Below are 27040 nucleotides of genomic sequence, written 5' to 3'. Positions count from 1 at the left end.
TCCTTTTTCAGTGGTTTCTCTTCAACGCTGACTCATAAGTAAGGGAGGTCTGCAATATGTCTGAACCTAGGCTTCTTGTTCTACAAAGTGGGAATAATTTATTGAGATCCATAGTTGATTAAATTGATTAAGATATTGAATTTTGACTGGATATGGTAGCACATAGCTTTAATCTCAGCACTCAAGAGACAGTGGCAGGCAGATATCTCTGTAAGTTGAAGGCCAGCCTGGTCTGTATAGTGACTTCTAGGCCAGCCAGGACTACATAGTATGGCCCTATCTAGGAAAGAAAATAAAAGACAGGCATTGAATTTGAAAGTCTGTGAAAATGCAGGCGTATAGATGGCTCTATGTATATTCAGATTTTAAAAAGAGAGAGAGAAAGTAAACATTCAAAACCAAATAACCCAGAGAACACCATCACTAATCACCAGAGAAATACAGAGCAAAGTTCTCCCAAGATGATCTACACATCCAACACGGGGGCTAAGAATTAAAGCTGGGTCTGTTAAGTGTTAGCAACAGTGTAGAACACTCAAATGTACTAATCCTGTTTCAAACTGTACAATCATTTTTTAAAACAACTTAGCTTTTTTATTAACCTGAATCTATGATCCTGTGACAGTGTAACACTGCCTGACATATTCTAAGAGCAATTAATGCATGACCTTACACACAAAAAGCTCCGAGTGTAAATAACAGTAAGGGAAAACTTAGCAACAGCCCAACCCCCTTACTAGGAAAATGGGTAAATTGTGGTATATCCATGTGAGCTGGAAAATATTGAACATTTTTAAAAACTAGACTGGAGATAGACTCAGTGTTAAGATCGAGTGCTGCTCTTGCAGGGAACCCAGGTTCAATTGGCAGCACACGACTGCCTGTAACTCAAGCTCCAAGAGATCTTGTGCCCTCTTCTGACTTCTACAGGTACCTGCACTCGTGTGCACATAACACTTCCTAGCGCGCGCACACACACAGACACACACACACAGACTAATTTTTATTGTAAAACAATAGACTATGAATATATACATGACATGAGTTTCAAAATATCCTGAATGAGCCGAAGTATGAGCAAAAAAGACCTGTGCTTGCTTCCTCTTGTGCTGAGTTCTTAACCATCCAAGACTAACATATAGTGACAGAAAGCAGGCCAGCCACTGCCTGGAGTTGAAAGACTTAGGGTAGTACCTCCCTTGAAGGACGAAGTCATAGAATTGTCTAATGTATGAATCGGGGCGTGCACGTGTTAAAATTCACTTGCTAAATACTCACGGTTTGTGCATATGGTTAAATATAATAAAGTACTATTGACATATAAGACAAAGAATGGGGGCACTGAAGGGAGAACAGACCCTGTTGCACCCTTTTGTCTCAGAGACAAAAGCTGGGGTACACATGTGTTAGCTACCTGCATCCTATCCAATACCATAATACCAAGTCCCCAAGATGCAGGACCCTGGGAAATTATCCCCAGTCTGTGTTCCCTAAAGGCAAATCCACCAACAACCATGCCTAGAGTCTATCGCATAGGTCAAAATATCCCATATTAGATGGAAAAAAAGAAAAGTTAAGTGGAATAAGGTCTCGTGGAGACATGCCTTAGGTCACATGATTCTGTAGCTGCACAGAGCTTATGAAAACAGGAAATAAAACACACGCACAGCATCGAAGGCAAGAGGATCCAAAATAGATGAAAACACAAATGGAGCTCTGAAGAAAAAAAAAAAAAAAACGTGGGATGCAGACTTTTTCTTAAGCTCCAAAATTAGACTGGCCAAAACTTGGGAGGGGGGACATGAGAGTCCTGGCACGGAATGGCCTTCAAAGGCAAGGAAAACAGACATGTGGAACAATATGTGAAGACTAGTAGGACGATGCCAAGTCTGTCTGGAGATTAACTTAGAACTGGAGACCGGAAGATGGGAGCATAAGACACTAGTGTTTCTATCTTACACATAAACAGCCACAAAATCAGGGTCAGATGACAGAGCCCAGTTAAATTCCTGCAGTGGTTTTTACTTCCTCCTTTCAGTTCTCAGCACCTCCATGGCGGCTCACAACCTCCTCAGGGCGCTGACACCCTTTTCTAGTCTCTGTGGGCACTGAGGTACACATGGTGCACAGAAAGACATGCATGTGGGCAAAACACTCAGACGCTAGAAAGAAATTCCTCCATCTTAAAGTATCAATGGTGACTGTGAATCTTACCAGTTCTAGAAGGAACTCACAATGTTCCCGGCTGTGGCTGCAACTGTATCCATTCTCTCAAATATTTTGACCTCCCTGTGTTTCAGATCTGCATGGTTGGGAGCGGAAGGACTTGCCTCGGTTACTTCTCCAGGGACTATCTGTTTAGCATCTTTTCTCTTGGGCTTCCTCTCCTTGCTTCTTTTCACGTTCTTTGACTGACTGTTAGATCTCCGCTCTTTTCACCTTTGACATCCTTGGGTTGTTTTGTTTCAGGCTCACTCCTGTGAACGTGTTTATGGCCAGCAGTGGTGGTGATGGGTTTGTGGCCCATGAGTGGTGCTAACCTCCCCTAGATCCTGGCAGACAGCGGCTCCCTGGTTACACCCAGGACCTCACCAAGCTTGGAGCTACCTTCAGCATCTTACTCTGTTTCTGACCACCTCCTTCCATGAGACTCATCTTGACTCGCTCACCCTGCGTGCCCCAGACCTTTCAGGCAATTGAACACATAGCTGCTACTTCTCTTTGCTGAGTAGACCCCAGAGGCCATGAGTCCCATGACTCTGGGAATGTGGTCTCTGTTTCTCTCACTCACTGGCCTGCCCTTCCCTGAAGCCACTGGGCAAATCCTATCCTTATTCAACACACTTGCCCCTGAGCCCCTACACATCAGTGGCTTTGGGGAGGGGTGTCCCTGCACCAACACTGACTTCAGCAAGGGTCCTCCAAGTGTGCTTTGGCTTTGGATTTTCCACCCCACATTTCCCTGACATTCTGACCTTGTGCTAGCCTATAATATTCCAGGGGCTTACCTATGTTTCTAGAAGCCTTTTAGTGATTGTCTTTTCAGCGCCTTTTCCTATCACTTCAAGGAGCAGCAGTGAAATACAGACGTGCTCCAGTGGTCTCTCGGGCCAATTCCTCATCTAAGGTACGTGGTTAAAGTCAATGTACACAGAACAAACCAAATGGTTGGGGTTTTTTTCCCCTGGTTTTTGTCAAAGAGGCCCTGACCAGCACTAAATGTTCAGTCAAGACTGTACCAGATAATATGGGCTGGCTGGGGGATTGCCTTCATCCCCCTCAGGCCCTTTGGGGATGGAATTAAAGAAAAGCCAGTCTAGGAAAGAAATCATCATCAAGGAGTTCTCAGCTATTCCCCTGGGAACCAGTGTCCTATTATAGACAAAAGCTCACCACAGCTCCCAGGAGGAAGAGGGAAGTAAGCCGGGCTTCACAGAGAAACTGCAGGAAAACACATCACCAGCCCTCACTGAGAACATCTCTTTGTGATGATCAGCCCCTGGAAGACACATTACATTGGAAAGGGCTCATTCCTTTCCTGGGTTTCACTGCCCCCAAACAGATCTGCTAAACAGATTTCCTGCATGTGTTATTGCAAGCCTAATGGAATTTTTAGTTGAAACCCTGGTCCATTTTCAGTCCTTTCCTTATAAAACGTCATGTCTATCAGAACTTGGTGGACAGGGAGGGGCATGAAAACTCCAGGTATTTTGCCAGCTGAGACAGAGAAGCAACAAACCCTGTCTATAAACTAGCGACGGCCAGTGTTCTGCAAAGTGGCTTCCAATTGGACCTCATGGATCTGAGAACAGAGTAGGCTGAAGGCCTTTCAGATCTGCCTTTCCAGGCATGGTTCAGGACAGCAAGCCCCAAACTCCCTCCATTAACAGCAAGAAATAAAGCCCTTCTATTTCCCAGTGGAATGGGGCGGGGGGTCGCCCCTCTGAAAAGCAGTTCCCGTAGCCCTTTGCTTCATGGAGCTGGGCTGCTGTTAGGGGGTCTCCAGAGCTGCCAACCTCTGAGTGGCTGAGACAGGATTGGGAAGATGGACATGCTGCAGAAATGCACAACGAGGTGAGAAATGCACGTGTGGCCTCGGGGTCTATTTCCCGTAAATGAGAGGCACACGCTGCACAGCCCTACTACTCAGAAAACATAAAACAGGAGGGAAAAAAAAAAAAACCCAACATCTTCCCCAGTCTGATATGTGTGCGTATAATCATGATGTCAGAGTTTCCCTTGTCCCAGAACGTTCTCAGTGTGGGATGTCCAACTGGTAAAATACCTCCAAATCTGAAAACTCTAAAATCTGAGACCTTTTGACGGAAGGGCTCTCAGCTAACATGCTGCCCTCAGCTTTGACGTGCGTGTGTCCCCAGTACTGTTTCTTATTAGCCATGTGACTTTGGGGAAGACACCTGGTCTCTCTGGGGCTCGGTAAAATAAACCGGAGAGACAGCTGAGCAGGTGAGAGCGCACTGCTCCTGTGCGCGATTCCAAGCTCAGCTGCCAGTACTCACATCAGGTGGAGCACAGCTGCCCCTGTCGCTATGGCTCTGGGAGATCTCACGGCCTCTTCTGGCATCAGTAGGTGTTTACACTCGTGTGTCCATACCCACACATAGACATACATGCTTACCCATAGTTAAAGAACAACAAATATGAATTGTTTCTTTAAAAAAATAGAGACAGCAGCCAGGTTGCTGAGTGAGATACAGATAAAAAACCCCAGCACTGGGTAAGCGAAAGTAAACCATACTCTTAGCAAGAGCGTACTTGTCCTGACAGGGTGACCTTGCCCAAGGCCGTTTGCAAGGATTTGCCCACATTTTCTTGCAACAGCAGTTGGGGTGTGCATACAGCTTTGCACAGAGTAGGTGCTCAGGGAATACTCATTAACTTGATTCAGTTTCACCATCCACTCGATCCTAATTAAGCGTCTGTTGCCACCTCAAGTTGACACAGATCTCAGTAGCTCACAAAGACCAGGCTAATCCAAAGCTAATCCAGATGCGGGAGATTAGTGCAAGAGGGGTCAGGCCGGGGCAGCAATGACTGGGGTAACGAAGAGCGGGATCCCAGTCTCTTCTGTAAGTGTGGACACTGTTCTAGGAATGGACCTCAGCTCTAGGAAATTACCTGGAGCCCTCTCATTTAGACATCAAGTTTCTCCTGGAAGGCCTAAGGGTTCCTAAGATTATCCCAGGGGCTAGAATTCAACTTCTGCTCACCCCAATGGATGACCAAGGACTTGCATCATCCTACCAGCCCTCGGCAACCTAACTTTCAAGGTCACATTTTGGTCAAACTTGGGAACAAACTTGGGGAAAGCTTGGGGAATGATGTCCGTGTAGTTTAACAGACACTAGCAGTTGTATGGCACACTAGCACTCACAGTCATTCCATTACCCAGCATCTTCAATTTCAACGGCGCATACCATCACTTAGTGGGGAGGAGGAACCCAGGTGACTCACTGAGGTTTTTGTGTCTCTTGTTTTGTATTTATTTATTTATTTATTGTTTGTTTGTTTGTTTCTTTGTTTTTTACCGCATCTGGTCAGCTGAGTTTCACATGCATGAAAACTAGAGCACCCACTTCTCACTGACCTCTGATTGTAGAAGGCTAGGCAATCTGTGGAGACATTTATCTCTGCATGAAGCCTGTGTGCCCCCACAGAGATGTAGGTTGTGATTCACGTGAAAGTCAAATGGAAGCCTACTGCTCCGGTTTCCGTCAACTCTCCCTCAGTGTCCTAAGAAACATCCAAAATTTCAGACCAGGCGAGGCCTATCCTGGCTGGTGGCAGGACATAGCTGCAGGAGACATTCAGAGCACTGTCTGCACCGAGGCCTAGGTCATCTCACTGCCGTTAGAATTCACACTCAACATGCAGGTGACCACAGAGCAGGGCTCACTTACCTATCTTACTTTATTTTCCATTGCTGTAACAAAATACTCAAAACTAGGAAATCAGTAAAGAATAGAAATGTATTTGTATCATAGTTCTGGAGATCTGAAGAGGCAAAGATACAATGTTACCATCTGTTAGCATCTGGTGGGTACACAGGAGGTGTCACAGGGCAAGATGGAGCAAGCGTGTTCTCTCGGGCAGGTAGACTATCTCCTGCTATCTATCATGGGACTCCATCCCAGGCCTCATCTAAGTCTACTTCCCAAAGGCCCCAATTCCCAGTACTAGGACTAGGACTGTGTGCTGTCAATCTCTGCATCTTTGGTTTTCCCCTTCCCAGACACTACAGGGTAACTATGTTGTCATATCACAAGGAAAGAAATTATATCCAAGCTTTTCTCTTTCTAATCCCAGCACCTTGAGTATTTGTTACAGTAACAGTCAGCTAACGCAGCCTTGGTCCTCTTTCTTCCTGAATAAAAAGTGTCGCTCAGCCCCAGCCAAACAGCCATCGGTTCAAGGTCAAAATGGCCCTTGTCCACCTTCTCCTCATATTGCCTTAGAATAAGGGGAGCTGGCAAAACAGTGGTAGGTGGAGCTTACCTTTGACTTTCCAATGACACCAGAATAGATATAAATGTTCCCACTTTTATGAGAACTGCTGGCATTGAAGAAGCTGAGTCCTCAGGAACTATCCTGCCCTCCCCTTGTTTACTGATGGACTGATTTTTGTCAGTCTTTTGAAATCTAAATGTGGGGACATCAGGAGAAGGGAGAGCATGGTGTCAGTGCTGTGAACTCACCAGGACTCAGACACAGCAGAGTCTTTGTCCCCCATTCCCTTATCATGAAATCAAGGACCAAAGGTGGCCTGTGTGAGGCTTGATGGTGTGAACCAAGACTAGCTTGCAGAGGGGAGATCTCCTGTGTGTCACACGTGTAAGAGATTTTGATAAACAAATGAGGTATAGTTCTGATATCTTTGTCCTGCTATAGCTCTAAATCAATTTCTCATAATCTACCAATGTTTGAAATTTTTTCCCTAGTCTTTTTTTTAATCTTTTGAAGACAGTGATAGTAACCACCCTTAATTTTGGCCTTCATTTTCTTTCTTAAACACTGGAAGTCTTGGTACCAAGAAGAGCTGCTGTCCTGAGGTGGGCCCTGCCCTGACCTGGCTGACTTTTTCTCTCACCCCAAGATTTCCTTGGGAGGGAGCTTATGATTAATGTGGCCCAGCCCAGTAATTTGCAGCACGCTTAGCCAACTCCCCTCAGCTCCAGCCATAAATCTAATGAGGTCAAGGACTTAGGGCAGCCAACAAACCACTCTTTGAAAGAACTGGGAGTGTCAAGGCAAGATCTCTTGGAATATTATGGACTAGACTGTGGACTCAGCTTTTTTGTTGGCATTAGTCAACTAGAGATTCATAACTCAAAAGTGGTTTCTGAGAAAGTACTGGGTGCATGCCTCAGAATGCCTGCTCCCCATATCCAGACAGGGTGACTTGTGAAGTTGAATATCCCTTAAACCCCAAGGCTGCAGACTCCTCAGTCAGCCTGGAAAACAAGATACAGGTAGTTCACATTCTACTTCTGCTGCTCACCAGCAATGTGACCCTGGACAATTCCCTTAGTCCCTCTCCAGGACAGAATATTCATCAGGATGAGAAAAGAGTCAGTGTGTACACTGTGGAGTACACACAAATACCTAAGAGAATGTTACACACTGTGGAGCACACACAAAAAAAACCTGAGGAAATAGGTTAATTTTGACCTAAGGGTTTGTCTGTTTCACAAGTTTCCCAGAGTTTTGTTTTGCTTTTTGTTTTGTTCTGCTTTTTGTTTTGTTTTGAGACAGGGCTTCTCTGTACAGAGCTGACTGTCCTGGAACTCTGTAGACCAGGCTGGCTTCAAACTCACAGAGATCTGCCAGCCTCTGCCTTGCAAGTACTGGGCTTAAAGGTGTGTGCCGCCGCCACCCAGCCCCAGCATTTATTTTTAATCTCAGAATTTCTTCACAGTCTTAAAAACTATGACCCTCAAAGCTTTTGTGCATTAAGAGCCGTTGGTGCTTATAATTCTGTGCCCAAACGGAAAGCCACACTGCCTAAAGCCACCCCATCAGCTAGCCTGATGGGATCATGATCAGCTTCTCAGAGACTCCACTGCACGTGCTGGAAAAGAACCACCAGTTTCCTGTGTCATCGATGGCCACACAGACCTCTGCTCAAACACCGGGCACATGATCTGTATACCTCTGCCACGCACTTAGTGCGTTTCACAGTACCCAGCTCCGACCCTGATATTAACTTATCAATTGAAGAACCATGTCTTTGTTTCATGAACTACTTAGGCTTTGCTTGCAGCTGTCTGTCGTGTTATACGTGCATTGTTTCTCCTCATGCCACTCTTAGCAGAAGCTGACAACCTCCAATAATAACAACAACGATAATTGGTGTTGGATACTAGGCAGCAGCTTAAGAGCCACTGGGCCAAGATCTTAAAAAGACAAGTTACCTAACTCAAGTATAACAGTCTTCCCACAATGTATCCATTGCTACTTCAAAATTATCACAGCAGCTGCTGGGGAGGAGACTCCTCACGCCATACCCCACAGTTTATGCTTCCTAACCCATGATATTCGTTCCACAATCAGTCTTTTATTTTTAAGATTATTTTGTTTGATGTTGTTTTTATTTTATGTATATGAGTGTTTGTCCACACATATGTAGGTGCACTGTGTGTGTGTGTGTGTGTGTGTGTGTGTGTGTGTGTGTGTGCCTGGTACCCATGAGGTCCGGAAGAGGACATCAGATCATCTAAACCTAGAGTTTCAGAGATTACGAGTCACCACGTGGGTGCTAGAAACCAAACCTGGTCCTCTGCCCAAGCAGCAAGGGCTTTAGACTCCTGGACCATCGCCCTATGGTATCATTTTATTAACTAGGATCGTAGAAGTGGGGTTTGAACCGTGAGTCTTTTGTTATTGGCATTCTTTTAAAACAGATTGTTCTTTATTACCAAAATTTCAGCTTTCTTATTTGAAGAAATTGGCAACATGTTCCCCAAATGCATACAAATGTAACAGATTCAGAATAATTAAAACAGTTACAAAGGATCAGGATCATGAACCAGAGTTTTAAATGTCAAAACTTTCTATTCTACTACAGTAATCAAGACTGGGCGGTTACGAGCACTGACTGTTCTCACAGAGGACTAGGACTTTATTCTGTGCACACACACGGCAGCGCAAAACCATCTGTAACTCTAGTTCCAGGGGATCTGACGCCCTCTTCTGGCCTCTGCAGATACTGCACCCACATGGTGTGTAAACCTACATGCAGATAATCTCCCACACATACAATTCAAATGAATAAATCTTTTTTAAATAAAAGACTGGGGGCAGTGACATGAGCATAAATACACTGGCAGGTGGAATGGACCCAGAGTCTGTGCATAAACAAAGTGCAGAAAAGCAGTCTCCTGGCAGAGAACAGGGGGGACCACACGTTCATACATTCGATTGATAATTAGTTTAGATAGTTTTGCTGTGTGGCTTTTGTAGGCTTGGGACTCACTATGAAGACCAGGATGGCCTTGAACTTAGAGAGATCCACTTGCCTCTGCCTCCTGACTGCTGGGATTATAGCCAAGTGCAGCCATACCTGATGAGCCAGCTTTAAAACGAGTAAAGGAGTCGAATGAAAATTTCTCTGAAGAAGACCTGTAGGTGGCCTGTGAGCCCATAAAAATATGCTCAACACAGCCAGGCTCAGAGAGACGCAAACCAAACCACAGAGGCACCACCTCGATCTCACTCAAGAGCAGAAAGTAAGAAAGATGAGGGTCTGTGAGAGTGGCCAGAAATTAGACTCCTCATTCGTGATCTTCGGGGACTTTAACATTCAAGCAACGATTTTGGGAAACAATCAATCAGGCGATTCAAAATCATCATGGGACCAAGGCAATGCCACTCCCCGGGTGTGTGTAAAACACGTGTTCATAGAAGCACTCGTACAAATCCCCGGATATCCAGCAACTAACAACTGTGCAAGTGGACTGTACCGTACGGTTGAGAGTGACTCAGCAAACGGAATAAAAGGCTGATTCATGCAGCAGAGGTCTATACACAAATGGCCATACATTATATATAAGTTTATAAGAACCAGCCGTGGGAAAAGATTAGCAGTTGACAGGGGCTGAAAAAAAGATGGTCTTAAAGGGTTTCTTTTAAGGCAATGAAATATTCAGAAGTGGGCGAGGCAGTGATGGCCGCCCAACCTTGTGAGCAGATCACAGAAACCGAGCTGTCCACCAGTGCTACGGTGTGAGATCGGTCTCCACGGAAATGCTGCTTTACCAGATCCCATTCTCCAGTTGGATTTCAGGAAACGGCATTTCTCCTGCTTTTCTGACCTTCCCCATCTACCCCAGGCAGTGAACCTGGAAGCCGAACAAGTTATTAACTTTACAGAGCTGAAGTAATCTGCCTTGCCAAGGGCGGAAGGAAATGCAGCTAAGCCCTGGGTAGAACATATCATGATTTAAAGCTAGAAAAGGGCATGTAAACCAGGCCAGTCGTAATGAAAGACCCCAGCTTCTCATGGAGGTGTTTTCAGAGCAGATGTGTCCCCCGAGTGAGGAACATAGACCTGTTTTTAACGCAGAGAGTTTAATCATGTTGAGCAGTGCCAGGTCCCCGTTCTCTTGTCTTCTTAGTTTGCTATGGCCTCCCCCTCCGGATACCCGTCTGAATCAGCTAGGAGCTAGGGTTGTGTAAGTGCTAGACGAGTTGGTGGGAGCAGCTGAAAATGTTGGAACCCTTCCTGGTGCAGACAAAGGCTGCCAGCCCAGCAGCTCCATAGGCCTCTGGACTGCAGAGGAGAACCTGGGCCTGCCTAACTCCTGGATCCCTCGGTTACCAGCTGTCCTCCTTCTGTTCCCCAACTGAGGACAGCACCCCAGTCTAGTGGTCTGGGAACCGAACTGTCCCTGACACGTTGCTGTGGTCAGAAATATAGACTAAGCAAGGTAACTTAAGCAAGAGAGACAAGAAGAAGTAAGGAGATACAGGAGACCACTGCCCAGCACTTCAAGGATTTCTCGAAGCTGAAGGCTTGCAAACACTCCCCTGCCTTCCCGTAACATTCTTGGCTCAGGAAGCATATTTCAGATTCCTCCAACAGGTTGCCCTGGAACCGCTTCCTCCCTTAAAGGAGCCATTCTCAGGAGCAGCCATGAGGCAGCTGCAAAGGCACATGAGCCAGTGAGCCTGGGGACTTCTCTTTTGTTCTTGTTCTCGAGTTGCCACGCGTTCGTTCACCCTATTAGCCTCAAGAATTACCAACCAAAGTGATTGGAGAAATAAAAGAGGCTGTGAGGGTCCCAAGCCCCAGCTCAGCTCCCACATGGCCCCAGCGTCAGTTCCTCTGGGGGAACACATCTCAGCCTACAGAGGAATCTTGATAGCCTGACAAATTCTGAGCCTTTCAGAAGGCAAACGTTTTATTGTCCACAGAAAGGCCATTCAGTAAACTAAAGCCAGAGAGAGAAGAGAGGAAAAAGCATGAGGCTTAGCGAAAATTGTAGAGATGAAGAAAAAACAATATTCCTCCCAAAGCTACTTTGCTGGGTTATATGCAGATAATCAGAAACACATTTCCGCAGGATCAGCCACCCTTGAACTGCACTTAGATTCCTAAGTTAATCGAATGATGTTCAGCAAAAGTTAAACTGAAAACAGCAAACATGTCTGGGGTCCTTCCAGACCTCAAAACGGCTTTTTAAAAAATGCCTAAGATTTCATTCTTCCAAAAATATCTAGATGCCTGTAGGATAATTTCCCCTGCCAATGGTGACTAAACGAGGAGGTATCGGGAGCCCTCCCCATATTTCAATCTGGATTTGGTTACTGGGAGACTTCCCACCAGCCATATTTAAGGCAGGGCATTTGCCTACCAGTTCAATGGATCTCTCTTTTTAAAAAGGAGTGTTCTGTGAAGTGGTACTAAATATAAGTCCATTCAAAAGGTTGATAAGTGTCTATTCCGGGGAAGAGAAGAGAAAATGACGTTGGAATTAAAAAAACAAACAAGCAAACAAACAAAAACCTTCTGTCAGTACTGGACTCACCCATAGTCCTTGTGAATCCCTCTGGACGCCACCCTGGACTCGCATCCCACCAGTCAGCCACTGAGGTGACTTCCGCTACAGTGGACTATTTCGTTCGTGGTGAATCCACTGTGGAGAACCTGAAGGCACAACAAATGAACTCTTAAAGTGGCAGATGGTTTGTCCCGCGTGTTAACGTCATACGTGATAAAGTGCCAAGCACTTCTGCAGGGCTCAATGCTGCACACCAGCATCTTGGTATCCGGACCCCCGCGTGTTGCGTTATTTTGCTTGATGTCTACACAGACTAGCTAAACCAAATTGCTGACCCCTTCTCAAGGCCAAAAAATGAATGTGTGTTATGTCCCCCCTGTCTTTTTCTGCCCAGAGAATGATTAAAGCCCTGGAGAAGACAAGGCGGGACAGAGAAGTAGTTCTGTCATCTGTGTGCCAGCCTCCCTCCTGAGTCGGGAGCGCTCCTATGGGTAGCATCTGGGCACTGATAACCTTCAATCCAGACCTTTAAATGGACCCTGCTAGAAGGCACTGGTGAGGTTTTCCATGGGTTCAAGTTTGGTCTAGATCAGCCAGTAATTGAGAACCCTGCCTGGTCGTCAAATGTTGCCTGTGGCTCCTCTCTGGACAACAGTTGGAAGCGGATCCGGAGTCAGCCAAGAATGGTGAATCTGATGCAGACAAACACAGCCTTGACCCTCAGGCCCCGCCCCAACCCCCCACCCCCTTCTCCCATTTCAGTGCTTCACAGCTACAGCCAATGTAAAGGAAGGGCTGCACTCACTCCTGGGAGAGTTGGCGGTTCGGGTGGGGTAGAAGTATATTCTATTCCACTTTCACACTAACCACAGGGGGAGAAAATACTGGAGAATGACAGACAGATGTCTACCATGGGGTCTGACACCCACCCTTTAGAGTTGAGCGCTCCTAGAGGCTCCTCTTTATTTCTTTTGTTTTTTTTTTTTTTTTGTTCTTTTTTTCGGAGCTGGGGACCGAACCCAGGGCCTTGCGCTTCCTAGGCAAGCGCTCTACCACTGAGCTAAATCCCCAACCCCTTCCTCTTTATTTCTTAAAGATTCATTTATTGGTTTTATGTAAGTACACTGTCTTCAGACACACCAGAAGAAGGCACCGGTTCTCATTACAGATGGTCATGAGCCACCATGTGGTTGCTGGGAATGAACTCAGGACCTCTGGAAGAGCAGTCAGTGCTCTTAACCACTGAGCCATCTCTCCAGCCCTTATCTTTTTTTTATTTTTTTTATTTATTTTTTTATTAACTTGAGTATTTCTTATATACATTTCGAGTGTTATTCCCTTTCCCGGTATCCGGGCAAACATCCCCCTCCCCCCTCCCCTTCCTTATGGGTGTTCCCCTCCCAACCCTCCCCCCATTGCCGCCCTCCCCCCACTAGTCTAGTTCACTGAGCGTTCAGTCTTAGCAGGACCCAGGGCTTCCCCTTCCACTGGTGCTCTTACTAGGATATTCATTGCTACCTATGGGGTCAGAGTCCAGGGTCAGTCCATGTATAGTCTTTAGGTAGTGGCTTAGTCCCTGGAAGCTCTGGTTGCTTGGCATTGTTGTACATATGGGGTCTCGAGCCCCTTCAAGCTCTTCCAGTTCTTTCTCTGATTCCTTCAACGGGGGACCTATTCTCAGTTCAGTGGTTTGCTGCTGGCATTCGCCTCTGTATTTGCTGTATTCTGGCTGTGCCTCTCAGGAGCGATCTACATCTGGCTCCTGTCGGTCTGCACTTCTTTGCTTCATCCATCTTGTCTAATTGGGTGGCTCTATATGTATGGGCCACATGTGGGGCAGGCTCTGAATGGGTGTTCCTTCAGTCTCTGTTTTAATCTTTGCCTCTCTCTTCCCTGCCAAGGGTATTCTTGTTCCCCTTTTAAAGAAGGAGTGAACCATTCACATTTTGATCATCCGTCTTGAGTTTCATTTGTTCTACGCATCTAGGGTAATTCAAGCATTTGGGCTAATAGCCACTTATCAATGAGTGCATACCATGTATGTCTTTCTGTGATTGGGTTAGCTCACTCAGGATGATGTTTTCCAGTTCCAACCATTTGCCTACGAATTTCATAAAGTCGTTGTTTTTGATAGCTGAGTAATATTCCATTGTGTACATGTACCACATTTTCTGTATCCATTCCTCTGTTGAAGGGCATCTGGGTTCTTTCCAGCTTCTGGCTATTATAAATAAGGCTGCGATGAACATAGTGGAGCACGTGTCTTTTTTCTATGTTGGGGCATCTTTTGGGTATATGCCCAAGAGAGGTATAGCTGGATCCTCAGGCAGTTCAATGTCCAATTTTCTGAGGATCCTCCAGACTGATTTCCAGAATGGTTGTACCAGTTTGCAATCCCACCAACAATGGAGGAGTGTTCCTCTTTCTCCACATCCTCGCCAGCATCTGTTGTCCCCTGAGTTTTTGATCTTAGCCATTCTCACTGGTGTGAGGTGAAATCTCAGGGTTGTTTTGATTTGCATTTCCCTTATGACTAAAGATGTTGAACATTTCTTTAGGTGTTTCTCAGCCATTCGGCATTCCTCAGCTGTGAATTCTTTGTTTAGCTCTGAACCCCATTTTTTAATAGGGTTATTTGTTTCCCTGCGGTCTAACTTCTTGAGTTCTTTGTATATTTTGGATATAAGGCCTCTATCTGTTGTAGGATTGGTAAAGATCTTTTCCCAATCTGTTGGTTGCCGTTTTGTCCTAACCACAGTGTCCTTTGCCTTACAGAAGCTTTGCAGTTTTATGAGATCCCATTTGTCGATTCTTGATCTTAGAGCATAAGCCATTGGTGTTTTGTTTAGAAAATTTTTTCCAGTGCCCATGTGTTCCAGATGCTTCCCTAGTTTTTCTTCTATTAGTTTGAGTGTGTCTGGTTTGATGTGGAGGTCCTTGATCCACTTGGACTTAAGCTTTGTACAGGGTGATAAGCATGGATCGATCTGCATTCTTCTACCTGTTGACCTCCAGTTGAACCAGCACCATTTGCTGAAAATGCTATCTTTTTTCCACTTGATGGTTTTGGCTCCTTTGTCAAAAATCAAGTGACCATAGGTGTGTGGGTTCATTTCTGAGTCTTCAATTCTATTCCATTGGTCTATCTGTCTGTCTCTGTACCAATACCATGCAGTTTTTATCACTATTGCTCTGTAATACTGCTTGAGTTCAGGGATAGTGATTCCCCCTGAAGTCCTTTTATTGTTGAGGATAGCTTTAGCTATCCTGGGTTTTTTGTTATTCCAGATGAATTTGCAAATTGTTCTGTCTAACTCTTTGAAGAATTGGATTGGTATTTTGATGGGGATTGCATTGAATCTGTAGATTGCTTTTGGTAAAATGGCCATTTTTACTATATTAATCCTGCCAATCCATGAGCATGGGAGATCTTTCCATCTTCTGAGGTCTTCTTCAATTTCCTTCTTCATTGTCTTGAAGTTCTTATTGTACAGATCTTTTACTTGCTTGGTTAAAGTCACACCGAGGTACTTTATATTATTTGGGTCTATTATGAAGGGTGTTGTTTCCCTAATTTCTTTCTCAGCTTGTTTCTCTTTTGTATAGAGGAAGGCAACTGATTTATTTGAGTTAATTTTATACCCAGCCACTTTGCTGAAGTTGTTTATCAGCTTTAGTAGTTCTCTGGTGGAACTTTTGGGATCACTTAAATATACTATCATATCATCTGCAAATAGTGATATTTTGACTTCTTCTTTTCCGATCTGTATCCCCTTGACGTCCTTTTGTTGTCTGATTGCTCTGGCTAGAACTTCAAGAACTATATTGAATAAGTAGGGAGAGAGTGGGCAGCCTTGTCTAGTCCCTGATTTTAGTGAGATTGCTTCAAGTTTCTCTCCATTTAGTTTAATGTTAGCAACTGGTTTGCTGTATATGGCTTTTACTATGTTTAAGTATGGGCCTTGAATTCCTATTCTTTCCAGGACTTTTATCATGAAGGGGTGTTGAATTTTGTCAAATGCTTTCTCAGCGTCTAATGAAATGATCATGTGGTTTTGTCCTTTCAGTTTGTTTATATAATGGATCACATTGATGGTTTTCCGTATATTAAACCATCCCTGCATGCCTGGGATGAAGCCTACTTGGTCATGGTGGATGATTGTTTTGATGTGCTCTTGGATTCGGTTTGCCAGAATTTTATTGAGTATTTTTGTGTCGATATTCATAAGGGAAATTGGTCTGAAGTTCTCTTTCTTTATTGGGTCTTTGTGTGGTTTAGGTATAAGAGTAATTGTGGCTTCATAGAAGGAATTCGGTACGGCTCCATCTGTTTCAATTTTGTGGAATAGTTTGGATAATATTGGTATGAGGTCTTCTATGAAGGTCTGATAGAATTCTGCACTAAACCCGTCTGGACCTGGGCTCTTTTTGGTTGGGAGACCTTTAATGACTGCTTCCATTTCCTTAGGAGTTATGGGGTTGTTTAACTGGTTTATCTGTTCCTGATTTAACTTCGGTACCTGGTATCTGTCTAGGAAATTGTCCATTTCCTGAAGATTTTCAAGTTTTGTTGAATATAGGTTTTTATAGTAAGATCTGATGATTTTTTGAATTTCCTCTGAATCTGTTGTTATGTCTCTCTTTTCATTTCTGATTTTGTTAATTTGGACGCACTCTCTGTGTCCTCTCGTTAGTCTGGCTAAGGGTTTATCTATCTTGTTGATTTTCTCAAAGAACCAACTTTTGGTTCTGTTGATTCTTTCTATGGTCCTTTTTGTTTCTACTTGGTTGATTTCAGCTCTGAGTTTGATTATTTCCTGCCTTCTACTCCTCCTGGGTGTATTTGCTTCTTTTTGTTCTAGAGCTTTTAGGTGTGCTGTCAAGCTGCTGACATATGCTCTTTCCTGTTTCTTTCTGCAGGCACTCAGCGCTATGAGTTTTCCTCTTAGCACAGCTTTCATTGTGTCCCATAAGTTTGGGTATGTTGTACCTTCATTTTCATTAAATTCTAAAAAGTTTTTAATTTCTTTCTTTATTTCTTCCTTGACCAGGTTATCATTGAGTAGAGCATTGTTCAATTTCCAAGTATATGTGGGGATTCTTCCTTGATTGTTATTGAAGACCAGTTTTAGGCCGTGGTGGTCCGATAGCACGCATGGGATTATTTCTATCTTTCTGTACCTGTTGAGGCCCGTTTTTTGACCAATTATATGGTCAATTTTGGAGAAAGTACCATGAGGAGCTGAGAAGAAGGTATATCCTTTTGCTTTAGGATAGAATGTTCTATAAATATCCGTTAAGTCCATTTGGCTCATGACTTCTCTTAGTCTGTCTACATCTCTGTTTAATTTTTGTTTCCATGATCTGTCCATTGATGAGAGTGGGGTGTTGAAATCTCCCACTATTATTGTGTGAGGTGCAATGTGTGTTTTGAGCTTTAGTAAGGTTTCTTTTACATATGTAGGTGCCCTTGTATTTGGGGCATAGATATTTAGGATTGAGAGTTCATCTTGGTGGATTTTTCCTTTGATGAATATGAAGTGTCCTTCCTTATCTTTTTTGATGACTTTTAGTTGAAAATTTATTTTATTTGATATTAGAATGGCTACTCCAGCTTGCTTCTTCTGACCATTTGCTTGGAAAGTTGTTTTCCAGCCTTTCACTCTGAGGTAATGTCTGTCTTTGTCTCTGAGGTGTGTTTCCTGTAGGCAGCAGAATGCAGGGTCCTCGTTGCGTATCCAGTTTGTTAATCTATGTCTTTTTATTTGGGAGTTGAGGCCATTGATGTTGAGAGATATTAAGGAATAGTGATTATTGCTTCCCATTATATTCATATTTGGATGTGAGGTTATGTTTGTGTGCTTTCATTCTCTTTGTTTTGTTGCCAAGACGATTAGTTTCTTGCTTCTTCTAGGGTATAGCTTGCCTCCTTATGTTGGGCTTTACCATTTATTATCCTTTGTAGTGCTGGATTTGTAGAAAGATATTGTGTAAATTTGGTTTTGTCGTGGAATATCTTGGTTTCTCCATCTATGTTAATTGAGAGTTTTGCAGGATACAGTAACTTGGGCTGGCATTTGTGTTCTCTTAGGGTCTGTATGACATCAGTCCAGGATCTTCTGGCCTTCATAGTTTCTGGCGAGAAGTGTGGTGTGATTCTGATAGGTCTGCCTTTATATGTTACTTGACCTTTTTCCCTTACTGCTTTTAATATTCTTTCTTTATTTTGTGCGTTTGGTGTTTTGACTATTATGTGACGGGAGGTGTTTCTTTTCTGGTCCAATCTATTTGGAGTTCTGTAGGCTTCTTGTATGCCTATGGGTATCTCTTTTTTTAGGTTAGGGAAGTTTTCTTCTATGATTTTGTTGAAGATATTTACTGGTCCTTTGAGCTGGGAGTCTTCACTCTCTTCTATACCTATTAACCTTAGGTTTGATCTTCTCATTGAGTCCTGGATTTCCTGTATGTTTTGGACCAGTAGCTTTTTCTGCTTTACATTATCTTTGACAGTTGAGTCAATGATTTCTGTGGAATCTTCTGCTCCTGAGATTCTCTCTTCCATCTCTTGTATTCTGTTGGTGAAGCTTGTATCTACAGCTCCTTGTCTCTTCTTTTGGTTTTCTATATCCAGGGTTGTTTCCATGTGTTCTTTCTTGATTGCTTCTATTTCCATTTTTAATTCCTTCAACTGTTTGATTGTGTTTTCCTGGAATTCTTTCAGGGATTTTTGCGATTCTTTCAGGGATTTTTGCGATTCCTCTCTTTAGGCTTCTACTTGTTTATTAATGTTTTCCTGTGTTTCCCTAAGGGAGTTCTTCACGTCTTTCTTGAAGTCCTCCAGCATCATGATCAAATATGATTTTGAAACTAGATCTTGCTTTTCTGGTGTGTTTGGATATTCCATGTTTGTTTTGGTGGGAGAATTGGGCTCCGATGATGCCATGTAGTCTTGGTTTCTGTTGCTTGGGTTCCTGCGCTTGCCTCTCGCCATCAGATTATCTCTAGTGTTACTTTGTTCTGCTATTTCTGACAGTGGCTAGACTGTCCTATAAGCCTGTGTGTCAGGAGTGCTGTAGACCTGTTTTCCTCTCTTTCAGTCAGTTATGGGGACAGAGTGTTCTGCTTTCGGGCGTGTAGTTTTTCCTCTCTACAGGTCTTCAGCTGTTCCTGTGGGCCTGTGTCTTGAGTTCACCAGGCAGCTTTCTTGCAGCAGAAAAGTTGGTCTTACCTGTGGTTCCGAGGCTCAAGTTTGCTCGTGGGGTGCTGCCCACGGGCTCTCTGCAGCAGCAGCAACCAGGAATACCTGCGCCGCCCCTTCCGGGAGCTTCAGTGCACCAGGGTTCCAGATGGCCTTTGGTGTTTTCCTCTGGCGTCCGAGATGTATGTACAGAGAGCAGTCTCTTCTGGTTTCCCAGGCGTGTCTGCCTCTCTGAAGGTTTAGCTCTCCCTCCCACGGGATTTGGGTGCAGAGAACTGTTTATCCGGTCTGTTTCCTTCAGGTTCCGGCGGTGTGTCAGGCGCAGGGGACCTGCCGCTCCTGGGCCCTCCCCTACGGGAGCCCAGAGGCCTTATACAGTTTCCTCTTGGCCAGGGATGTGGGCAGGGGTGGGCAGTGTTGGTGGTCTCTTCAGCTCTGCAGCCTCAGGAGTGCCCACCTGACCAGGCGGTGAGGTCTCTTTCCCACGGGGTCTGGGAGCAGAGAGCTGCTGTGGGCCGGGATCCGCGGGTGTGGGACTTCCGGAAAAACAGGACGTGCCCGGTCCTAGAGGAATTCTGCCTCTGTGTGTCCCGATTTCACCAGGCAGCTTTCTTGCAGCAGAAAAGTTGGTCTTACCTGTGGTCCCGAGGCTCAAGTTTGCTCTCGGGGTGCTGCCCACGGGCTCTCTGCGGCGGCAGCCAGCCCTCATCTTTAATATAGAAACCAGCAGGCAGTTTTGCTGACCGGTTCCCAACAGCAAAACTATCTCCATGTTCAAGTCACCCTCCAGAACCTAGAACCCAGGGCTAAAGCCTAAGACCTGTCTGCCAGCACCGTGACCTGACCTTGCTTTGAGTCAGTGCTGAAGCATGGGAGCGCACACCGGTGCAGCCGGTGCAGCCGGTGCAGCCGGTGTGCCGAGGTTTCAGGAACACAAAGCAACTTGCAAATGACACTGCTCCCTCGAGGAGATGGGGCTCTTCGCCGCATCCCTTTTAATATAAACAGGCTTGAAAATTATGGGCAATCAACAGAAGGTAGGGAGGTTGCGCTGTATGGCTTCAAAGGTCGGGCCGTGACAGGGTGACTTCAACTGCTAGCGCTACCTCACAAGAAGCCTGACGACGTGTATGGTCTCTAAACATGCCTCACGTACCACACCGGTGAGTGAACGAGCTTCTCCGTGCAAAGACAAACTGTCCTTGCAGCATGCTTGCTTAATCCGTGCCCCACGGGAGCCACAAGCATCGCACGGTGGTTAACCTTAGCTCTTGAGTGCTGGTGTGGCACAACACACAGCCGTGAAGACCAGAAGATGCCAGCATGATGGCGTAGTAGCTAAAGGCGTGCGCCACCAACCCTGACTGCTGAGTTTGATCTCCAGAGCCCATGTGGTTGACATAAGTATCCTCCAGGAGTTGTCCTCTCATCTACACATACGGCCCGGCCCGTGGTGTGCACCTGCACGTGGGCCAAAACAGATGTAGTTAAAAAGTAACCAAGTAAATAAAAGCACTTCTAAGAGTAACATTAAAGTAGCTCTTTGTTAATCCCTGTGGTTCCCCCGGGTGTCAGAGCACCATGCCTTCCCTCACTGTGCACTCCAGGCACCTGCCTGCCTCCCCTGGCGTGTTGATTTCCACACCCTGCACACACCATAGATGCTTCATCCCACATAGCCTACAGGTTGCAGCCAAGACAAGCTGCTCTTTCTGGCCATTGCTTCCCCACCTCACAAACACGGTTACTGAGCCCCAAAGGTCACAAGGTTAACAAGCAATAGGTCTAGGGTTAGAAAAAAAAACCCCACAGTATACCTACAAACCTACGCTCTGTCTGCAGCATGAGGTGCCCACTGGTAACCAATCGTCTCACACACATGTACCCACCTGTGAATAGTTTTTGTCAGTCAACACAGGTTGCATTGATTGTGGAAACAAAGACAGGTCTTTGTGACATGAAATGGGTCCTAGAGGTGCGAGCCACTCTGCAGGGCAGCATCCTTTGGGAAGACTCAGATAGGCAGCAACTGCTCTGCAGTAGCTCACATTCCTGCAGCTGCCAAAGCAGGGACAGCAGACTGGACGCTTGTCCACCCTGGATGAACAGGCTCCATTCTGGGCAATGGTGTATGCTTCATTGTGTTTTACAGGTCAAAGAGAACCACAGTCACACCTAACTTCAAGGGGACAGGGATGGCTACTCTTCTAGACATTGGTGTAGAGTGGACCTGAGCCAGTCAGTGGTGATGAGTAGATCAGGACTGAGTCTCAAAGCAGACACAACTGAGGTTACTGTTTCCTTAATCTGCAATCTTTCACTAATACAGGGAAACACTGAGGAACGATTACGGTAGATTTTCGAGGCTTCAACCACCACTTAATTCTGACAATAACAGCAAGTTGTGTTCTTGTAACCACGAGGAAAACCACAGCCAGCGTTTACGGAGTGCTTTGCAATTTGCATGACATTTTCATTTATATCTTCTCTCTATGAAATGTGAGAACGTCCAAAAGGAGGTTTTGAAATATCCATTTCCTTCAGTTTTGCAGTATGGGATTAAGTAAAATGGTGGAACCCATCTGTCCAGTATAGAAAGATTGAGCTCCATAACAAAGAGAGCTTGCTGCACAGAATGGTCCTCTTTAGACCTGGCATCACAGAGAACTTCAGGGGAGGACAGCAGAAGCCCACACTACAGGGTGAGCCTTGTATCCCTCAATGATTATGTGTAGACACTGCTCACTTGCTATAGTCTGTGTTCTCCCTACTGACTCTGTTCCTTTCTCTTGCTATAATAAAATACTACACACATGTGTATGTGTGTGTGTGTGTATATATATATATATACATATATATCAGGAGCAATTTTGCATATTATTTAACATGTTATATATAATAATATATTTATATATAATCAGAAGATATATAGATATAGATATATAAAACTAGGACTCAAGTTTCCTTGTTTGTGAGATAGGGAAGCTGTGTGTGTGTGTGTGTGTGTGTGTGTGTGTGTGTGTGTGTGTGTGTGTCTTAATATTGTATATAAAGGCATTTGTTTCTTGCAGTTCTGGAGAATGGGATGTCCAAGAAGGAGTGGGCATTTCCTCTGCTGGACCTATATATGGCAGATGGCATCACTTAGGAAGGCAGAACCAGCATTCCAAGCACAGCTCACTCTTATACTAAATCCATTCCCTTGATAACCTAGTAATCTAATAATCCACAAATGGAGCAGTTGGATCACAATCCAATCACCTCCCAACATGGGGCACAGGGGATCCAATGTCCAACACATGAAACCCAATATCCAAGACATCTCGAGCCAGAGAGGTCAGGCAGACTACCGGCTTGGTGTTGTGTTTTAACTCATAAAATAAAAGTTGAAAGTGACATTCTGCCTACGAGCTGAATCTAGCTTACAACGTGCTTACCTTGGAACACATTTAATAAATGAGATGCCACGGGCACATAAGAAGTGAGAATAGCCCAGGAAAAGCATGGGTTTCCAATGCTGCTCTCCAAGCCAGCAAAGCCAGCTGCTCAGACCTCCACTCTGCAGAGCACGCAGGACCACAGCTCTGCATGTGCTGTGCTCTTCTGCAGGATATAGTTCCCTGCCATCTCTGTCACTTCTAGTGGCTTCACCCTGGGTCTGTTTTTCAGGTATTTATTTAACCACAGGCTTTTGTACTCACAGGGACTGAGGCAGGATGACAACAGTGCAAGCTACAGGGGAGTGGAGAGACAGCTCAGTCAGTGAAGAGCTTGCTTCCCAAGCATGAGGACCTGAGTTCACATCCGACCACCCATGGGCAAAGCTGTGGGCGATGCCTGAAACTGTGACAGCCCTGGAGAAACAGACACAAAGGGATCCCTGAAATTGGGCCAGCCCGCCTAGAGAGACAGGCAAGCTACATACTGAGTAAGAATAACTGAGAAAAACACTGGACACCAGCTTCAGGCCGTCACAGTCGTGTGAGGACATGTTTCTAGACATGTATGTGCACACAAGCGTAACACACATACACGCTGAATGGTCACATGTACGCAGGTAAGCACACACACATGAATGTGCACATGCACACATGGGTACATGCATGTGCACATATTCACATACACATGCATTTGCACATGCACACGTGGGCACACAAATGTGCACACATGTACACACATGCATGTACACACACACACACACACACACACACATGAGCATACCCTTGAGATGTCCTTTTCATCTGGTGGTTACTACAGCTTTTCTCAACCTGTACCCGCCTGTCCACTCCCACAGGGCGTAACTCCTCGCTCCTGTAAGTCAGGCCAAACAGTGCTCTCAGGGAGCCGACTGCCTTCCAGCACTCCATGGGGACTGAGAGAATGACCAAGCCCCTTCCCCCTCACCTCCTCTCCCCGGCAGTAGTCATCCAATGTCCTGGCTGACGGGTTCTCTACTCTTGTCCTGTTTAAAACCCAACCCATCAGCTGGATGTGAGCAGAAGTCCCATGAAGCCAAGGATCCAGGCCCACCTTCTTACCAATGCAACTCAACAGTTTATACAATCCCCGACACATAGTAGGTGCCCAACCCCTGGCACGCAGTAGGTGCTCAGTCAATCTCAGGGAATGATGTCACTTTGTCCACCATTAGAACTTAGTTTAGCAAAACTTAGTCTGTTTTGCTGTTGTATAAACCAGCAAGCGAGATACTGTCTTCACCACAGTAACGGAACCGGAACTTCTTAGCTGGCTGTCATTAACATCATGTTTTCCTGGGGGCTGGAGAGCTGGCTCCAGAGTTAAGAGCACTTGATGCTCCTGCAGATGCTATAGCAACGTACCATTATCTGGTAACTCCAAATGCAGCAAATCCGACGACCTCCTTGTACCTCTGTTGGCGCCAGGCATGCCCTTGCTGCAAATATATACATGCAGGTGAAAGTCTCATACATATAAAACAAAAATAACCTCTGAAAGGACAGAAGATATTGCCACGTAGATTGTGTCCTTGGAGTATCGCAATGAGCTCCTGTGGCTGATGAGGGTAGTGGTCTAAATAATGACACAGGCTACATTGCGTCTACTGCAGGTGCATGGACTTAAGGATCTGGAAGTAGGGAGATGATCCCTAAATGCAATCACAGAGTCCTTCTAAGGGTAAGTGAGTAGCGAGTGACTTGATGCACATGAAGAAGAGGCTGAGGTGGGAATATAGGCAACACACTATGGTGTCAGCATGTCAGCAGCTCCCGGAAGCAAGGATGGGTTGTTTCCTGGAGCTCCAGGTGGGAAGGTGGCCCTGTCTGAACCTCAGTTCAGCCCAGAAAAGAGCAATCCTCTAGAACCATGAGAGAAAACATTTCATTTTGAAAGTCAAAGCCTCATTTGTGGTCTTTTGTTCCGGGAGTCAGATTAGAAAGCCGCCGTGACTCACACAAAGGTCTCTTTTCACTGGATGTGGAGGAGAAATTCCCAACAATGCAAAGGTGGACTCAGGCCTGAAACAGGGGCAGCCGATGCCTGGGTGCAGGCTCTGTCCCTTCACCCAAGCACATCCAGGAAACAATGGTCTCCGGGAGATCCTGGGAAGTGACTCCCCATGAGTAACAGCAGAAAGGATAAACCAGAACCTGAGGCAAATTGTGTCTACCCAGGGAAGGTAGGGAATGATACTGCAGGCGGTCCTCTCCTGAGGAGACTCAGGGAAGCTCCTCCATGTGCTATGCTGGAGAACCATGCTATTAAGGTCATTCTAGAATCAGAAGGCCCTTTACTGGGTGAATCTTGGTATCTGTACCATGCTGGAGAGTTCCTCTGTCCTCTGTCCCTGAGTACTAAGTCCTAGCAGCTTTCTCATACAACAGGGTCTGAGCCAGCCCATGTCACCACGCACTTAAGGACACAGCACGCAGTTCTGGGAGTACTGAAGCCCGGTTCCATGCCAGAATTCTTCCCACACAGACCCATAACAACTGCTCCAGCAACCGTGAACTAGAACCAGAATGCTCACGGACCCTCCTAGGCCATTTGCAAAGACGAGGCACTTTCAGTAGCATCTGCTTGAGTTTCCTTCCCTGTCGGTCATCTACCTTGATGCTTAGGTGACTGTTCTCTGTCCATTGTGGCACTTGGGGGTGGGACTATAATTAAAAGAAACCAATGCTTTGTAAAAAAAAAAAAAAAAAAAAAAAAAAAAACAAAGGGGGAAGGGAGCTGGGCCATCTGTGATTTTATTTGCTCTAAGTCCAGATAGTAAAAAGGCAGAAGGACAGGTGTGCCTGCCGATGTGGCTGGATAATTGGATAAGTGTGGTCAGCTCCAAGAATTCAACTTCTCTTCCGTTTACGCAACTTAACCGCAGAGAGAACAAGATGTGCTTACTTTATTAAATATTAAAAAATCTTATTACAGCGCCTCTCCCACCTGGGCCGTGATTAACCGCTCATTATTACTTAACAATGAGTCCACTGTTTTTGCCTCAATAATTATGATGAAATTACTGAAAAAGAATTCTAGAGCTGCTGCCGTGATGAAGGTAGTGTAGTGGACTGGAAAGGCGGCTGACTTTGCCAAGGTCACAGAAGACCAGCATCTGTGCTGGGGAAGCGCTCACACATGAAATAAGACGAACAAATCTAAAAAGGATCATCTTAAAGGATGCTCATGAGGCTCACGGCCTTGGTACTGCACACTCTTCAGAGAAACAACGAGTAGAACACAAACACACAGAAAGAGTCGCTCTAAGGAACCAGCTCACACGGTGGCGGATGCTTGTGGGAGATAAAAACCAACAGAGAAGCTGTCAGAAGCTCAGGAAAGAGCAGCCAGAGGCCAACTATGGGCAGAATTTCTTTGTCTTTGGCGGGGAACAGGGTCGGGGTCAGTCTTTGCCTTATTAAAAGGTTTCAGAATGGCTCAGCAGTTGAGAACTTGTCATGCTCCTCTGGAGGACTGGAGTCAAGTTTCCAGCACCCATGTCAAGCGGTTCGTAACCACCTGTAACACAGCCGCAGGGGATCCAAGACCCTTCAAGGGCACTTCTTGCAGGGACATTCGTGTACCCACCTAAACACACACACACACACACACACACACACACACACACACACACACACACACACACAATTAAAATTAGGAGGAAGGTTAGTGTAATCCAGGAACCTGCATGGCACTCGCCCCCCACCCCCGGCATCTATCTATAAAATGGACTTGTGGTCTCCATTGTGCTTCTGTGAAGATGAAATGAATGAAGGCATGTAGCCCCAAGGAGGACGGCATCCCCCCACCAAAAAAAAGGGACAGCACACAGTCCACAGCCTGAGGGCAGCACACAGTGTGTGTTTACAATGGTGATAAGAACTATGAGCAACCTTTGAGGCTGAGAGGCACTGCAGCCCCACTGGAATCATTTCTAAGCTATCTGCACGAGTCTTCTCAGAGATGAGCGCTCCACAATTCTATTGTTCTTATTTGGTGGGGGGATTGCATGCATGACTTTGTGGAATGGTGCAGTCAGACTAACAGTTGTGTCATCTCACGTGGGCATCACACTGCTTCATGTGGTGCCAGGTCCACTGAGAAGCAAGCAGCAGTAGGACCATAAGCCATCCAGGTACGGTAGCACTCCCTGTAATCTTGGCGTTTAAGAGAGAGGCAGAGGCAAGAGGATAAGAGGTCTAATGTTATCCTCAGCCACACAGCAAGTCAAATGCTCGCCTGGGGTATCTGAGATATTGGAGAACAAACAAGCCAACGGACATGGGTTAATAACAGGCTTCCCGATATCTCCACATATCAAGCCTCTAAAGGAAAAACATGTGGG

At 45.5% G+C, this 27040-nt stretch overlaps 1 long non-coding RNA gene across 2 annotated transcripts in view; it reads right to left on the bottom strand.

Moving 5' to 3' along the window:
• The window catches only part of LOC100912124 (uncharacterized), an 85954-nt gene that overhangs the window by 54816 nt on the left and 4098 nt on the right, over positions 1-27040 (bottom strand). The window contains exons 3-4 of one of the 2 annotated variants that reach the window (XR_015641400.1): positions 24060-24133; positions 12048-12166 (exon numbers count right to left, since the gene is read on the bottom strand). This is a non-coding gene — a long non-coding RNA (uncharacterized LOC100912124). Of the gene's footprint in view, positions 1-12047; positions 12167-24059; positions 24134-27040 lie in introns of those variants that run through there. The other variant, XR_015641401.1, reaches the window with a different exon arrangement.

This window comes from Rattus norvegicus, chromosome 17 (assembly GCF_021556685.1).
Source record: "Rattus norvegicus strain SHRSP/BbbUtx chromosome 17, alternate assembly SHRSP_T2T, whole genome shotgun sequence".
Classification (NCBI taxonomy): Eukaryota; Metazoa; Chordata; class Mammalia; order Rodentia; family Muridae; genus Rattus; species Rattus norvegicus.
The sequence above is the reverse complement of the archived record's forward strand: the minus strand, read 5'-3'. Positions and strand labels throughout refer to the sequence as shown.